Source organism: Engystomops pustulosus, chromosome 1 (assembly GCF_040894005.1).
Source record: "Engystomops pustulosus chromosome 1, aEngPut4.maternal, whole genome shotgun sequence".
In the NCBI taxonomy this organism is placed as follows: domain Eukaryota; kingdom Metazoa; phylum Chordata; class Amphibia; order Anura; family Leptodactylidae; genus Engystomops; species Engystomops pustulosus.
In genome coordinates this window covers 156,148,507-156,167,460 of record NC_092411.1, presented here as the reverse complement: position 1 = coordinate 156,167,460, position 18,954 = coordinate 156,148,507, and positions in this window count along the sequence as shown.

Genomic DNA, 18,954 nt, shown 5'->3' with positions numbered 1-18,954 from the left:
CTTCCAGGAAACACACTTTAGAGCCCTAAATTTACCGAAATGCCCCACCTCATACTATTCAGTCTGGCACCATAGCCCAAACCCAACACGTAAAGCAGGGGGGGTATCCACAGCCTTGCATAAAACCTTCCAACACACCCTTCTTGATTCCAAAACAGACCCAGAGGGCAGATTCCTCTTTTTAAAAATCTCCTTTGCAAATAGAATCTATGCAATTTCTAATGCGTACTTTCCCAACCAGGGCCAAGTCGATTTTGGCATCAGAACGGTCCGGGAACTGGCAGAATTTGCAGACGGTACCCAGATCGTGCTAGGAGGAGACTTCAACCTTGCCTTTGATCCTCTCCAAGATACGACGACCGGTAAGTCTTCTGTCTCATCCGTGCGGCTGCGTAGACTAAGGAGATCACTGAGGGATATGCAACTAGTGGATTTATGGAGAATCCTTCACCCTGGGGTAAAAGATTTCATATTTCACTCTGCAGCCCACAATAGCTACCATAGACTAGATCACCTTTTCATTTCACACCACCTCTTAGATTTAGGACCACGTTGCTCGATCGATGGCTTTCTATGGTCCGATCATGCTCCACTCATGGGGTCCCTTACATTGGTGGCTCAACCCCCAAGACAATATTCATGGCGGCTAAACGACAACTTATTAAGTGACACCCTATGCATATCAGATATAAAGGCGGCCATACAGTCCTTTCCCCTAAACAAACCATAGACTCCTCTAATGCCACACTCAAATGGGAAGGCCTAAAATTTGATATAAAAGGTATCCTGATGAACCATGGTTCATGTCTAAAAAAAGAACGCACACTCAAACTTAAATCCCTTTTGACGGAGTTGGGTAGGCTGGAAGACACTAATAAAGCTTCCCCTTCCGACTTGGTCAAAGCAAACTTATCTACTATCCGCCAACAAATCTTGTCAATTTTAGACCAAAAAACCCAATGTGCGCGTGATCACATGCGAAGGGGCTTCTACGAGTATGGGGACAAGTGTGGAACCTGGCTAGCCAGAGCTCTACACCCCAGAATGGCACGCACTTACATTCTCTCTATCGTTTCCCCCCTCAAAGGAAAGGTACACTCACCCTCCGACATAACAGAAGAGTTTCGCTTATTTTATGAACGCCTACATCACATAAAAGATAATACAAGCGATCTTCCGCGACCTGCCCCTAGGGAAATTGTGGAATATCTTGACCAGCACGCTCCCCCACCTATACCCTTCGGGGCGAGAGACGCACTTGAAGAGGATTTTACAGAACATGAAGTCCACCGAGTTCTCAAGGACCTTAAGTCTGGGAAAAGCCCGGGGCCGGATGGTCTCACTCCATGTTTTTTTAAGCTATTTGGAGAAGACTTAACACCCATGCTCCTAAAGACTTTTAATGCAGTGGCGGGGGGAACTCCCTTCCAGGCACAGACACTACAGGCCACCATCACCGTACTGCCCAAACCTGGCAAGCCTTTAACTTCTTGCAGGGATTATAGACCTATATCATTATTGAATATAGATGTTAAATTATATGCCAAAATGTTGGCACTCTGCTTGCAACCTCTCATCCCGAATCTTATACACAGAGATCAGGTGGGGTTTGTGCCTGGAAGGGAGGCACGAGATAACACGGCCAAAACTATCTCCATGATAGCGAATGCCCAACGTAAATCCACCCCCCTTTGCCTTCTTTCTGTGGACGCTGAGAAGGCTTTCGATAGGGTCCGCTGGCTATTTTTAGAGGTGGTCCTCCGAAAGATAGGTCTCGGTCCAAAGATGTTACAAGATATTATAGCACTTTATCACAATCAAGTTAACAGCTCTCTCTCAGACCCCTTCCTCATCGCCAATGGGACAAGGTAGGGGTGCCCTCTTTCCCCTTTCTTGTATCTGTTGGTGATGGAACCACTGGCAAACGCCAAAAGATCAAACCCTGACATCACAGGTCTGACGTTGGGACAGCGGGACTGTAAGCTTTCCCTTTTTGCGGACGACCTTCTATTATACGTCCAACAACAAATAGCAGTCTAGCACCTTATAGCATAGTGTGTACAATGGTCAAGTTCGCGGGCTCTCAACACCGCGATTAGGCAAACTATACAAACAATACTCGAACCAACCATGCAATCCAACTTAAATCTTTATATTGGATGACAAATGGACACAAAGGCATATGTATACATCACCAGTTCATGGCTCAATATGCTGAAGTCCAAATTTAAAAGTCCACGCTATGAAGATCTGGCTCCACTGAGACGCCTTCTTTTATACGTAACATCCCCGACAACATCGCTACCCTCTCTACTAAAGGAATTCCGAGCTTACGGGTCTTTGAGCAACTTTAAGGTCAACACACATAAGTCTGAAATGCTTAACATCACCCTACCCCAACGCGAACAGGTACACTTGGAATCCACTTTTCCATTTAAATGGACCAGGCCCGCCATACGTTATCTGGGAACAAATATATCCTCAGACCTAAGTCTTTTATTTAACCTAAACTATGCACCACTGTTAAAGACTATTGAGAAGGACCTGGAAAAATGGTCCAAACTGTATCATGGTTCGGTAGAATTAATATACTAAAAATGGACATACTACCACGCCTCTTGTACTTGTTTCAGACCATCCCCATTCCTTTACCAAGGTCCTTCTTCGACCAACTTAGGCGGATATCACAAGCCTTTGTCTGGCACTCCTCAAGGCCGCGCATTAGAAAATCTATACTAAGTCTCAACAAATTAGACGGGGGCACCGGACTACCTGACTTTCGCTCTTACCATAGGGCCTCCATCGCCACATTCATACTTGACTTATTTCACAAACGTACCTCCAAACTATGGGTTGAAATGGAACTAGAGTTAAATCACACACATGCCCTTGGAGCTTTCTGGTGGTCCCCAAGCACCTCAATACGAAATATCAATGTCTCCCCCCTCATAACGCTTTTACTTAAATCTTGGCGCAAATTTATGCGACTTACTAACTTGACTAACAACAACACTTGGCCTAGATTCTTCCAGATGGTTACAATTTTTTCAGGTCCGTAAATTTGTCAACACCCTGGGCCCATCTGCACTCTCTACCACCCTTACCCCGTTTGAAGAATTGTGTATGGACTCCTCCCCTCCTATCCACACGATCTCCTTGGTCTATGCTATGCTGGTGCGGGGAGGTGCGGGGGACAAGCTGCCGTGGTTTACTGCTTCATGGGAGAGGGACCTCAAAAAGTCTTTCTCACTCGAGCAGTGGCAAAAAGCACTTATCTTAACCCACAAGGCCTCAGTCTCCTGCCGCCTCCAGGAACTTAATTACAAAATTGTATCTCAATGGTACAGAACACCTGCAAAACTGCATAGAATGTTCCCAGAGGTTTCTCCCCTGTGCTGGCGCTGTGGAGAATCAGAAGGCAACATGCTACACTTATGGTGGTATTGCCCTCCGATTCATAAACTTTGGAGGGAAATCTTCAATCTGTACAAAGACATATGCCCACCAGGCATAGATCTGTCACCTGAGTTAGCCCTTCTTTCTATATTCTCAGGGACTATCTCCAAATTAAAAAAAAGTCTACTTCATCAGATAATCCCAAGGCTATGGAGATCCCCCAACCCGCCTACTAAAGTGCAGTGGGTGGAAGCACTCAATGCAATCTTACATATGGAGGAATTAAAGGCTAGTGATGAGGGTAAACATGACGATTTCCATAAAACATGGAGTCCCTGGATCTCCTTTAGAACCCAACCGGCTATGGAAACTTGTCTACAGGCTAGTGACCCAGTACCCTAAAGCTCTACTCCTGGATATAAGGCAGCCTCTTACCCCCCACCTTTCCACACACATCCCTCTATCCTACCCTACATGTTGTCTTGTGTCTCTATGTTGTCTGTGCATGTTAATTGAGTTATTGTTCATGGTCTCTCTTGTTCTGGACCGCAACAGTTTTTCTCTTTTGTTATTTTTCTGTTCCAATACATTCAATCTCATTATGCACTCAATTCTGTCATTCTAAGCATTCAACATAATGATACCTCTACTCTTGAATTGCTTGTCACAATTTATTATATTTGTCAATGTGCATATTAAGTAAAAACGTTATTGAACCACATATAATGTGACATGAGAGCTGCACACATCTTTCAGTCCAGCGATTGCTAAGGACATTGTAAAAGAAATTAAAGAAGAATAGAGAACAGAAGAAAAGAGGGGGGAGTACGAGATATCAATATTAGGTACTAGTCTAATCCAATTTTTTCCATGAGAGGCCTTTAGGACAAATCCAATGTAGGATTTAGGATAGACTGGGATATTTAAATTTGTATCTGAAGTTCAATGTTTTCTACCATTTGCCAGAAAATAATTTTTTTTTTCTAATATGTGGTCCATTGATCATTCTGTATTTCCATACACATTCCTTATTTCAATAACATTCTTCAATTTTCATTCTCAGATATACGTCAGGAAGGCGGGGAGACTTCCAGTTATATGCTAATTGGTCCTTAAAGGAACCCTACCATGAGGAATCTACTATCAGAAGTATATCTGACTGTAGATTCCTCCTGCCTGCCTCTACCCTAATCTGTAATTGAATCATCCTGGAACTTAACCTAACTTATTAAAAACTCAATTTTAGTAATATGTAAATTAACTTCAGAGGCTGCAATGTACTAGCCTGGCCGGGCACTGGGAGCTAAGGCTACTCCAAGCCCCAGTAGCTTCTGCAATTAATTTACATATTACTAAAATAAAGTTTTGTAACAATTTAGGTTAGGTTCCAGGATTAATACTTGACAGATTAGAGCAGAGGCAAGCAGTAGACCATCAGATCTACTTCTGATAGTAGATTCCTCATGGTAGGTTTCCTTTAACAACTGCACAAGTTCTGTTTATTATTTATTTTATATATCCATGTTATAATATATATTGGTGTATGTTCTGGAAAATATTTAAAGGGCCAGACACTGTTGTTTTTTAGAACACAATTTATGGCTGTTCTGACAATAGAACAACCATCAGATACCTCCACCACATATTCAAATGATTAGCGGAGGTGTGACTTCCTGGATAGATTTTAGCCAACTTGTTTGCAGTCATATACCATCTTGATTGGATCATATAAAGCAGGGGTTAGGAATCTTTTTGGCTGAGAGAGCCATGAGCACCACATATTTTAAATGTAATTCAGTGGGAGCCATGCAGTCTGTTTAAAACTAAATTCAAGTAAATGTGTGCATTTTGTGTAAGACCAACACTAATTAAAGGGGTATTCTCATCTGGACACTCACATTCAGTTTCATTAAAAAAAATGTTCCTGTATGAATATAATTTCTCATAAATGTTGTCATGCTGTCTCTTAGAAACGAGATGGCTTCCTCTGATACGAGCACCTCTGCTGGAGAGATTACACACAAAAAAAATTGTTTTTGTATATGTAATGTCCAGGAGTTACTGCATGTCCTACAGACATGTCCTTCACACATGAACATTTTTTTTATTGACATTCAATTGAAGAAATGTTTACATATGGCAAATTAATTTAATTAAATGTAAATGCCCTGATGGGAATACCCCTTTAAGTACAAGGTAGCGCTCAGTTGCTGTTAGGCTGGAGCGAGGAGAGGAGATGGCTGACAGCGTGGGCTCGCCTCCGGTCTGCACTTAATTATTCTTCTTCTGTTCGTGAGGGACAGTCACTGCTACTTTTGCGCCACTCCTGTCTTGTCCATGGAGCAATGTCAGTGGCAGTTAGATGAGTGCTCACTCGTCTGGGGTCTTTTCAAACAGTTTATGGAAGTCAAGGAGGGTCTAGGTGAGCCTTTTTCTTCTCTCCTCGGAGGTGATTTACTATACATACAGTGGCATGAAAGTCCAGGCCACGCCCCATTTAGCAATTTTTCTAAAGATTTGTTTGTGAACCAGATGAAGCCATCAAAAGAGCCACATCTGGCTCGCGAGCCATTGGTTCCCGACCCCTGTTATAAGGCGTCTCTGAATGATTTTTCACACTATAGGGGACATTTATCAAAGCATCTATGCCAGAAAACTGCCGTAAAAGCGCTGAAAAAATCACAATTGCTAGCATATCACCAAACCGGGCAAAATTTCACACCCTAGCACTGCCATATGATAAATCTCCCGCTATATCTTTGTGGAGTTACTGAATGTCTGTCTCTATGTTGTTATCGGGTATGAAATGTTTAGTTCCCTCTCCCAGTTAAGAATATATTGTATTTTCTTCCTGTCAAGATTGCTAATTATATCTGCATATGTCACAGAAATTCCTCCATTCCTAAATATTGATTATGGCAATATTGATTGCTGTAAATATTGATTTTTCCATCAATGTAGCTGGTGGAAGTCGTTTTTTCTTGCAAGAGCATTTTAGCTTGCATCACACTTGTTCACCAACTTTTTGTGTGAGGATGGCAAAAATAACAGTTTTAAGTAGAGCTTTATTGCTGAATCTGGGACTTATTGATTTGCTTTAATTTTTGTGGGAGAAGTGGAAGAAGAAAAAGTTAAAGGTGTATTCCGGGAATATGAACGTCTGATACAAAAACCCATGATCCTATAGATAAATGAATATAGCAAAACTCAATGTCATTAGTCGCAAAATGGACCTTACATAGTTTTATTTTATGATTTACAAATTTTTATGGCCTCTCTAAAGTATACAGAGTTATCACCAAGATGGCCACCGCTGGAAACTACAAGTCCCATGATCCTTTAGTTCTCAGATCATCACTGGGAGCAGAGTATAAGAGGGAGGATGAGATACCAACAGACTTTCTTCTATGTAACAACTAATTACATATTCTTCTAGCAACGCCCCAGAAGAAGCCATTCAGGGCGAATCTCAGGGTCAGGCGAGAACGTGTAGCTGGCGTCCCAATTGGAGTTTTATATGCACATTTTTATCGCTCTTTTGTGAGTATGTTTTTAATCTAAATAAATCCTGAGTGTAAACTGTACTACGCTATCTGCGGGGGAATTTCTTCCAGTGATCTACCTCAACATATGTTGCATACAGAGGCGGTCACAGGAAAAACGCAGGAGTGTTGGTCTGAATAGCGGTATATTCTTATCGAAGGATTCAGGAATTTGTGCTGGAGGAGTGTGAACTACTCTATTTTGTGAGTGACATATTGGAAGAAGAAGGACACACAGAAGCAAGAGAATCGGGGGCTCCGGTCAGAACTTATTTTCTATGTTTTATCATTTGGGTTTACTGGATCAACCCTTGACTGTTTGTAGCTCCACGAGAGAGGTGTGCAGCACATAGCTGTTATTGTTGTATTTTTTGCTAATTACATATTAGCTTATATTTAAAGGACCCATTTGTATATGAATTATGCTGATTCCTGGAATACCCCTTTAAATTTTGGGATTTTCCATCATTTTTCAGCTTGATCACCCCAGTTTCCATAATATTTTATTTTAATAATATGGTCATTACACTTGTACTTGTGTGTACTTTTTGTACATGCACTTTCAGCAGAATGGCTGCAGAATCTACTGTTGTAATTTTGTAGATATTCCACAAGCAGCAGAAATTAGCTGGTTTCTGATGCATTTTGTGTAGCAATTTTTCTGTGTGGCAAATCTGCAGATAATACACTACTTTTTTTTCTTTAACTTTATGTAAAGCATAGCTAAACTTTTGATTCATTTTTTATTTTAAAAAAATCAATAATACAGGACAAATGTAAATTTTGCAATATACTCATAAAAGACTTCTAGAGAATATTTCCCTTGATAATGTAGATCTGTAATGTATATGATTTCTATAATGCATTTGTATATTCCATTTACCAAACGATTATAAAATGGAAGATTTGACTGACAAGCCTTGGCATGATTCACGGCAGACCTGTACGGCCATGCTGATATAATGACATAACCCTGCGATAAGCGACGGGGGGTTCAAATGGTAAAGGAGAAAGAGCTTTATCCTTCTCCTAACTGTGTAGATTATGGTCAATATTAACAGCAGGATCTACAGGGATGTTTTCTATTCCCCCTATAGACTAATCAGAGTAGCCTGTGGAGTTCTCAGCCCTTTACTGCCATGTAGTGGCATAAAGCTCATTTGATCACCATTGTACACTAATATTTCTATGTTGCAGTGTACTATGCACTGACAGTCCTATTAGACTGGATGGATTAAAAGGCTTTCCCACATGGCAGTCCCAGGGGCCTCTGCTTGCCATATAAAATATCTGTACCCTTGAATTGTATTGTGATAGGATAAGAGCAGGTTCCACACCCTCTGGAAGCTTTTAGGTGTAACTATTGGGTTTACTAGATCTTTCTACAATCTTTTAGAGCAGGTGCCTGGCTATCAAAAGACAGCCAAGCATCAGCCCTTCCCATCATGGTAGGCTTATGTTATTCTCATATTAGACCGCTGCAAAAACATGATAGCCAAGCCTAAGGTGATGCCCTTTTTTCATTTTACTTTTCCATTTATTGCTCCCCATTTTCCAAAGCACTTTTATCAGTGTACATAGTTGTATTAGGGCTTGTTTTCTGAATAACAAATTGGGACAAGCTGGGGGACAATAGCCTGTCTACATCTCTTTCCTTTGGATCAACACTATAAGGTTATAAGATGGTATTTTAACATTACACTTTATACTGTGCATTGCTTTATATATGGAGGAATTAGGTTACATCTCTATGCTATCTTAATACCTTCTGCATTATATGCTTGTATTAGGATTACAGATTGTTTGATCCTTTGTTATATCATAAGACAAGGTTAACATGCAATATATATGATGCCAAACATTTGTGCAACATTTGGTGCTTGGTTCCTAGAATATATCGGCCTGTAAATCAGCAATAGTAGGGAAAGAGCAGCATTGTGACAACTAATCTTTATCTAGAGGTAGGGCACATGCCCCAAATTAACCTGGCTCCAAGGTAAATGTAAACCACACATGAAGAATCCAAGGAGGCAGCACTCCAATGAAGTGTGATTGGAGCCTAATCACCTGTGATAGAGTTGAAAAGGATCTAATGTGGAATGCATGACTCTTTGTAAAGCTAGTGCTTAGGAAATTGATTTTATTACTGTAAATCTGTATTTTATTTACCCTTATTGTGCACCATCCTCTACATTATAAAAATTAAAATGACATTCCCAAAGATTCTCTCTGCTATTTATTATGTTTGAAATCCCAGTAAACCAATTTTCTATTTCAGGGCAGTTTTTAAAGAGTATAATTTTTTTAAATGCCATGCTATGGTTTTGCCAATAACCTGGTGTGAAAGTTTATTATTTACGTTAAAAAGAAGTGTATTGTGTTTCTGCAATAGAGCATACTTCTATTTTCTTTTCCGTCCTCTAGATTCCTTTGTCAAGCTTTGAGCCACATTGAGTCTGTGCTCCTGAGCTGTTGGTTCAGCTGTATAACTTTAATCAGGTTTTGCAAGTTAACTTTACCTTGAAGCATTTCTCTAGATAGACTAATGTAAAAGTAATGATAATAATTACCCATATACATCATATATTCAAATACTGTGAAGAAGACTTTAAAAAAAATGAAATGATGAAAAAGTTCCAACAATACAGTATGTGAACAAACTAGGAAGATCCAAGCTGTATTTGGCCCCTAATTTGGTGGTTTCCACACACATGGATTCCGTGTCTTTACAACCAAAAGAAGTAGGAATTTAATTTTCAAGATGTAGAACACAAGGAGATTTGTGAAAAGCATAAAGAAACTATAAATGGTTCTTACAAAGCCATAAAATGCAACAATTATGAGGGCATGCCAGCCAATTGGATGGAATGCAAAGAGGACACTTGACTGAGATCACATAGGGACATTCAAAAACCTGCTTGTCCTGGTGAACAAATGTTACCAACAAAGCGGCCATCCCCACTCCTCCTCCCAATGCTAACCATTCTCCCCAGGAGTCTGGCAGATGGGGCGGCTCAAAATGTCCTACGGTCATAAGGGGTTTTGAAATTAATTTCCGAGATGTAAGAACGAGAACACTTCTATCGACACCATAAAGAAAGCATCAATGTTCAAATGAGGGAATAATTGAATCCCGGTGCCTTCGAAAGCAAGAACAGCCTACATAAAACAATGCGCTTAACTATTCATTTAATGCCAAAAATCTATCTGTAAAAGAAACATTTTTTCCTAATATTGCAACTTTACGGTTTCTGCTTGTATTTAACTATTCATCCTATCCCTCGCACTTGAAGTTTAATGCAAAGCAAAGCTACGAGTTCTGGGATGCTCTATAAATGAAGCGTTAAAGATTCTTAGTAATAAATAACAGAGGTATTTCAACGTTTGTTATGGTACGTTATTCTGTGCAATATTAGATTAATGTTTAGCATGTTAAATACTGAACCTATAAAAAAAAGATACATCATTTGCAAGGGATTGATGTATGAGCCATGTGTGGATGAAGCCAAGTCACAATATAAAGGAGATTCTGTGTTGCTCAGGGCTGAGAGGTGAAATTATGGGGAGTGCTGGGTGAGTAACAGGAAGAGAGAGTGGTCTTCATTAGTATTTCTTCTATGTGGCACAGTGGAGACACATGTTTATATGGAAGGTGACTTGCTTGGCTGGTATCCCATTGCTGGAGTCCAGCTGGCAGATGTAGCTGCATTGCATAGTTCCCTGGGCGTGTTGAAATCTCCCAGAAATAAAGGAACAATGGATTGGCACTACATTAATGTGTGTGATAGATCATTTATATTAAATAAGTTTGTCATATAGTAACATTTAGGCACTTTTGGAAAAAAATGTTAAGTATTTTGCATTTCAATAGCAATTGTAACACAGAGAGAGCACTTTGAATGTGCTGTTGGTGGCTAAAGGTGTAACAACGATATGAGTTATAAAAATAAATTGTGTTATAATTATACTAAGTCATGAGTGGTCATATCATTATGGTCTAGAATAATGCTCATAAGATATTGGAATGTCCTACAGACATCAGGTTTGGATACAAGTTTACACTAACAAAGGAAGACAAAGTAATAATAGCATCTACAGATATATTACACCAAAATACTGGAAATGAAGCACAACAATTTAATGAATAGTTACAAAACAAAAAGCTTCTTTCTTGGTTACTGCTTGAAAAATATTTTACAGATGATAAACATTGTTCAGAGGTAACAAACCATAGGTCAACAAAAATCCAGGAACACTGCTAATTTACACAAGGCCCATACATGAAAGAAAGATCATTGTTGATTATATCATGTATTGAGTCTGTCAAGAACCTTAAAAGAAACTGGAGGAAGATTCCATATGCTGATTAAAAACCACGTATGACCTACTATATTATCATTATGTTGTATACCACCAATTCTGCAGACAGAATGAGAATTATTATGGATTTTGAAAGACAATAACATGAAATTTTAAATTATTTTCAGCATGTAAAAGATCAAAAACTTTGCATAAAAGTACAATACAAAATACTTTAGAACTGCAAGAGCTCACATAGCTATTCTGTAAGTTTTACAATTGTATGGCTCTATGAAGATAAGAAGCTTAAGTTGTAGTACTGAAATGAATCTGAAATTATTCAGAATGCTGGCAAAGGCATTTTCTAAATCAGCATAGTATAGGCTACTGGAACCTATCAACAGCTAAAAATGACTTTTCTGGTGACAGGTTTACTGTAAACTAAATCTGTTCACTTTAATCTGTAAATCTGTTGTGTAAAGCCCTGCTGCTTGCTTAACTACACACTCTTTAAAATAATGATGAGAGAAGCAAAAATCACTAGAAAGCCATGAATTTTAGCACATACATGTTTTGCACCAATATTTCTGACAATCATACACCACAATGCATTACTAAGTGGCAGAAACACCATGTTCCAAAGATACTAAAAAAAAAAAAATCAAGAAAACTTTAAATCTGGGTGAAAAATCGATTTCAGTTTGTAAACTTTGGAGACTTTGGACATGTGGAGTATTTATACTTCAGTAGTACAATCATTCCAAACATTGAGCAATAGCCACATGTAGCTACACAAGAAATGACCTGAAATACTCAGACCCCAATTCCATTGAGAATATGTGGAATGACTTTAAAATAGCTCTTTATCAATGTTCCCATCAAACCTCATTGAACTTAAATGACCGAGAACAGAACTTCTAGGGATAAATTCAGCAACCGGATAACTAATCCATGTGGTTGTCAGCCCTTGAAGAGAATTGGTTAAATTTGATTTACAAAATGTATTTCTTAGATTGGGTTATGATAAATGTTTGCAACCTATATGTATAATTTCCCACAGGTTATCAATAAAAATATGCCCAAGTAATGTTTTTGACATATTTTTGACTAACAAATGCTGCAAAGGCTAGAGGAAGCGCTTGTTTAGCGCAAAATGGCCCATCGCCTGCGGCGGTTTGCAACTGTCTGTAATACTGAAACTTTGAATAAAGAACGAACGTATTGGATAGTGCTGCCTTGTTATTCAGCTACTGGATGTAGTAAGGTGAAGAGGTGGTGCCAGTGACTCTTTATGTATATAAATGCTGCAATGTTTATTTTAAAGGACTATAATGTCACATTATATATTTATACAATCCTATACAAAATGTGAACAGTGCCCAACTGTGTCTAATTTGGTTATTTTATAACTTTATTTTTTATTTCATGCTCATATCAATGTTGTTGGTTGGAATTGATCTGGTCTTAAAATATTGGTCCTTTTTAATACATATTTGTTCCATTGATTAGGTCAAATGTAGACCTTTCACCACAATTGTCTGTGTTGGCTTGTATCTTTTTTATCATCTTTCATTTAATTGCAAATAAATAGTCAACAACACAGGCGGTCCCCTACTTATGTACACCTGACTTACAGACGACCCCTAGTAACAGACGGACCCCTCTGCCCACTATGACCTCTGATGAAGCTCGCCTGATGCTTTACTTTAGTCCCAGGCTGCAATGATCAGCTGTAAGGTGTCTGTAATGAAGCTTTATTGATAATCCTTGGTCCTATTATAGCAAAATTTTTGTCTGGAACTACAATTATAAAATATACAGTTCTGACTTACATACAAATTCAGTTTAAGAACAATCCTATGGAAACTATCTTGTATGTAACCCAGGAACTGCCTGTAGATGTAAAAATATTTCCAATTTACTATAGCCTTCCATTGTGCTGCAGTAGGAATATCTACATGCTAAGTTTGAGTGGGAACAAGTTTTCATGTTGTACAACTTTAGGTCTTAAAAGCAATAGAAAGTTGGGCTGTCCATATAAATCATGTTTTATCAAGGCCTTTGAAGATAGTAATAACTTTAAAGGATTTTTAGGGCTTGGTGATGTGTATGAGGTGCAATTGAAAAGAAGCAGGATGGATGGTAGTTGCCTGCTGTGATAACATGCTGTATGTACATGTCATTGCTGTAGCTGGTGAGTATCAATTTGCTTAAAATATTTTTCTTTATAACCTTTCAATACTTGTTTTCTTTAAAATTTTAAAATATTTTATAGTGTGATTCATGTATCCACTTATCCATGGTACTAGACAATAATTGTACATTTAAAGGGGTCACATACAATTGGTATAATGTGTATATTTACTGTAAACAAACCTGTCTGTACATAATTATTGCATTTCGGTTTCATTAAAGTAAATGTGGCAGTGTTACAAAACCTGTTTTTGAAAGAAAGCAACCATTTTTTCCTCATCCTGAACAACCCTTGTCTGTGGGTCTGTGGGAGAAGTCTGAAACCATGATTATAAATTTAAATATATTACTTCCACACATTGGACATACATAAATCACACTATACAATGAAGTTTAGGGTAGAAAACTATAACATTTGTTGATTATGTACTGATCCTTGGAATTTTTTAAAATCTTTTTAGGTCCTAAGCCTATGAGCCCCTCATTAAGAGATATAGTCTTATATTTCTAACTTTCAGTCAACTGACTCCAATAAATAAGGCATTGATTTTGTTTGAAGGGCTGTCATAAATAATTGCATCATCAACCAAACTGCATGTAATTAAAGCCAAACTGAACGCATTAGCTCATGATAATTGCCCTTTGCCTGGAATTATCTGCGTGTCATGGATCTGTGTAGAATAAAGCCCTACTTCTATGATTACTGCCTGTTTTTTCTGGAAATTCAAGCCAATATTTGTGATGCTGAAAATAATAATTTATGAAAAGTATCTTCAAAGAAATCACAGAAAATAATCACATAATTGCTTAACTTGTAAGTGACATTTCAATGATATATTGGTATTGCCTCAACATTTCTCTTTTGTTTAAACCTGAGATATTTAATTAACTGTGTTCTGGGTATATAAGCTTTTTATACAGAAGTATGACTTATGGCTTATTTGCTTTGGATGTGCCATTTCTATGTACCGTTTTTATAATTTTTGGGGGATGACATCAAGCTTTTATATGTGCAATCATCTTATCGTATATCAAGCATTGCATTCCCAATATAATGAAATCTTAGACTAGAAACAAATAATGTTATCTTTTAAATTGGTTTACTTATAATAATCTCCCTGTCTAAAAAGCAGTGTTTGTAATATATAACATGTATCCAAAACATTAAAAACCTGTCTATTACTGCAGAGAGAAGAATCGTTTCATTGATACAAAATGGAATCATTCATTCACCAATGTTCAGACACGATACAGCACTAAGTGACAATGCAAATTCTATAAGATCATTAAATAATTTTTATTTTATTTATTTTAGAGAAGTTACGCATGTTCATGTTATGGATGGGCAAAGAACGGGAGTGGAGCTCTGTTCTCTAGTGATGTCATATCTTGTGCTGGCAGTATAAGGCTAAGAGGGAGGTAGGGGTTGAAACCCTGAGATCTGCCCTACACCTACTCTTAGCTATTTACTGACAGATAAATACTCTTCCTGACCTGACTGAGGTGGTATTAATTTACCCACCTCCTCCATCACTTCTGGTGTCCCGAGCCAGGGTCAATTGAAGCTGAGCCCCTGTTTGTTTATAGAAGAGTGGAAGCTTTGTTTTGACATGTTCCAGGCGGCCTAACATGCCCAGTTGTCCCTTTTAATGTACCATGGACTGTTCCTGAGAGTTGTTTTGTACCTTAGTTTTTGTGCACAAAAATAAAAAAAATAGCTTGAAGTGTTAATAAAAAGGATTGGAATATTTTCCTCTAATAAATCTAACCAGAATTATACAGGTTCTTCACTAACTGATAATTTACTACATGTAGGTGACATATTGCATGCTGATTTCCTGATAGCTTCTAATTTACACATTACTTCTACAGAATGACTGTCTTTTCATAATAAAACAAGCTTTTGGAAAAGACAGGTTTAGGCCTGAGGTGTCAGGTTAATAACACAGCAATTTGGTACTAGCCTTGTTTTATTATGTTCACTTTTTGCCTAGGTACACGTTTGATGGCAAAATACTAGGGAATGATTTGAGTTGTGTTGATACAGGGCTGGTTATACTGACTGTAACACAATGCAAAAATAAAAGCATGAAGTAATTATAAATATTAATAATGCTATTATAATTATTAATAATAAATATTAATAAGCCACACAAGCTTTTCCCACCAGTGAAATGCTGTCTGCCTACTACTTCATTCAAGCAGTAGTTACAGTGAAGGAAATAATTATTTGATACCTGGCTCATTTTGTATGTTTTCCCACTAACAAAGATATAAACAGTCTATAATTTAAGTGCAGATTATTTTAACATTGAGAGATTGAATATGAAACAAATCCAGAAAGTCACATTGTATAAACTATATAAATTTATTTGCATTTTGTTAAGAGAAATAAACGTTTGATCGACCTACCAACTATTAAGAGTTCTGGCTCCTACAAACCAGTTACACTCCTAATCACCTTGTTACCTGAATTACAGACAGCATCTTATATAGTCACCTGATATATCCACCGCTGAGATGATGCCGGCTCGGCTCTGGATCGGAGCCGAACCGCCATCTGCAAACACGGGGTGCCGGCTGTAATATATAGCTGGCACCCCAGTGTAACACCCGCAATCAGAGTGGGCTCTGATCGCAGGTGTGTAACCTGTTAACTGCTGTGGTCAGCGCGACCGCGGCATCTAACATGCCTTTGGGGCGTCTTTCGGGGGGCGCCGATCATTGCTGTGGCATCACTGGGGTCCAATCTGAACCCCAGTGTTGCCTGCAAGAACTGCCGTTAAGATGGCGTCTATGACGTCATCTTACTGGCACAGTACCAGCACATGCAAGTGCATAGGCTGACACTGCTAATACCCTGCAATACATCAGTATTGCAGGATATTATCATGAACAAGTAATCAGATCCAACATTTACCACTAAAATGAAGTACAACATGTGGGGACAAAACAATCTCAGAATCGCTATGATAAGTAACAGTGTTCAAAAGTTATAACCATATAAAGTGATGCATGTCAGAATACAAAAAATGGGACTGAGCCTTAAGCTATAAAATGGCTGCGTCCTTTAGGGGTTAAAGACTCATGTACACAGACTGTCAGACAGTCAGACTGTAACCTCTACAACATGTGAAGACCCAAAAGTGGTCAGGGACATAGACCTCCACAAAGCTGGAATGTTCTACAAAACCATAAGTAAGATGCTGTGTGAGAGGGAGACAACTGTTGGTGCCTTAAAATGAAAGAAATACAAATTGACTGTGAATGAAAATTCATCTAGGCCAGTGGTTCTCAACCTGTGGGTCGGGACCCCAGCGGGGGTCGAACGACCAAAACTGGGGGTCGCCTAAAGCCATAGGAGCCGCAATTTTACTGTGTTTTTACTGGGAGTTGCATGGTTTGGGGTCACTACAGCATGAGGAACTGTATTGCGGGGTCACAGCATTAGAAAGGTTGAGAACCACTGATCTAGGCCAACATGCAAAATTTCACCTTGTAGGGTATCCTTGATTGTAAAGGAAGGTGGGAGATCAGTCTAAAACTACACAGGGGGAACGTGTTAATGATCACAAGGCAGCTGCGACCATAGTCACCAAGAAAACCATTGGTAACACATTATGCCGTAATGGTTTCATACCCTACGGTGCCTGCAAGGTCTCCCTGCTCATGAAGGCACATGTGCAGGCCCGTCTGAAGTCTGCCAATGAACACCTGGATAATTCTGTGTGTGATTGGTAGAAGGTGCTGTGGTCAAATAAGACAAAAATTGAGCACTTTGGCGTTAACTTATATCACCGTGTTTGGAGGAATAGAAATGCCTTTGACCAAAAGAACACCATCCCCACTGTCAAGTATGGAGGTGGAAACATTATATTTTGGGGCTGTTTCTCTATGAAGGGCACAGGACTATTTCACTGCATCAATGGGAGAATAGAGGGAGCCATGTGACAACCTCCTCTCCATCAGGAGACGCAGGGTTTTTTTGCTCATTTCTTGTTCTCCACCTTCAAAAATCCATGACTTTTCATTTTTCCGTGTACAGAAATGTGTGAGGACTTATTTTGTGCGGAACAAATTTTACTTCTCCGTCACATTATTTATTATTCCATGCCGTGTATTGGGAAGCTGGAAAAAATCCCAAATGTGGAAAAATTGGAAAAAAAACATGTTTGCGTCACGTTCTTGTGGACTCCGTTTTTACGACTTTCACCGTGCTCTCCAAATAACACCTCTACTTTATTCTTTGGTTCGTTACAATCGCGGTGATACCAATATTATACAGGTTTTATTGTGTTTTAATACATTTTCAAAAATGAGACGAATGTGTACAAAAAAGGAAAAAAATTTTTTGGCATCTTCTGATGCTATCTTTTAGGGGTACCTTTTTCATACTATGGTGCCCAGAGCTATGTTAGGAGTAATTTTTTGCGAAATGAGACAACATTTTTATTGCTAACATTTTGAGGTCTGTGCGACAGTTTGGTCACTTTTTATTCCATTTTTTATGAAAAGTAAAATAGTGTAAAAGTCGTGTTTTGGACATTTGGGCATCATTTTCCGTTATGGGGGTCACCGCTGGCAATAACCAGTTTTATATTTTGATACATCGGGCAATTTGGGATGCGGCGATATCTATTGTTTATTACATTTTATGTCAGTTCTAGGGAAAGGGGGGTGATTTGAACTTTTAGTTTTTTTCCATTTTTTTATTATTTTTATAACTTTTTTGAAACTTTTTTTTTTTTTTTACAGTTTTTTGACCCTCTAGGGTACATTAACCCTAGATGGTCTGATCATTCCTACCATATACTGTAATACTACTGTATTGCAGTATATGGCATTTCTGCACAATATACGTTACAATGAGCCTGCAGAAACCTTGCAGCCTCGGGTCTGATGAAGACCCAAGGCTGTCATGGCAACCGATAGTCGTCCCCCGATGAAGTTCGGGGAAGCGACAATCAGATCCAAGATGGCGGTGCCCACGCTTTGCCAGCGGCATTGGAGGAGTTAATTGGTGTGATCGTTGCAAGCACTGACCGCAGTTATTAGCAGTGGGGGGGCGGGGGGGTATGCTGCAATATGCAACATGAGCTCGTGAGCTCTCTTCCTACACCCCTTGCACCTCTGTGCCGTAGTTGTGGCTCAAAAAGAAGCACATTAACCCCTTAACGACTTGGCCGTTTTGCTCCTTTAAGTGGTCATAACTTTGGAACGCTTTAACATATCCAGTTGATTTTGAGAGAGTTTTTTTCATGACACATTGTACTTTATGTTAATTGATAAATTTAAGCATTAAGTTTAGTATTTATTTATGAAATAAATGGAAATTTGTCAAAAATTTGGAAAAAAACTATGTTTTCCACATTCAAAATTTTCTACTTTTTGGAAAGTTAGTCATACCACCAAAATAACTTGATAACTGACATTTCCCATATGTCTGCTTTAAGTTGGCATCATTTTTCAAACATTTTTTCCTTTTTTTAGGATGTTAGGAGGCTTATAACTTTGTTATACTTTA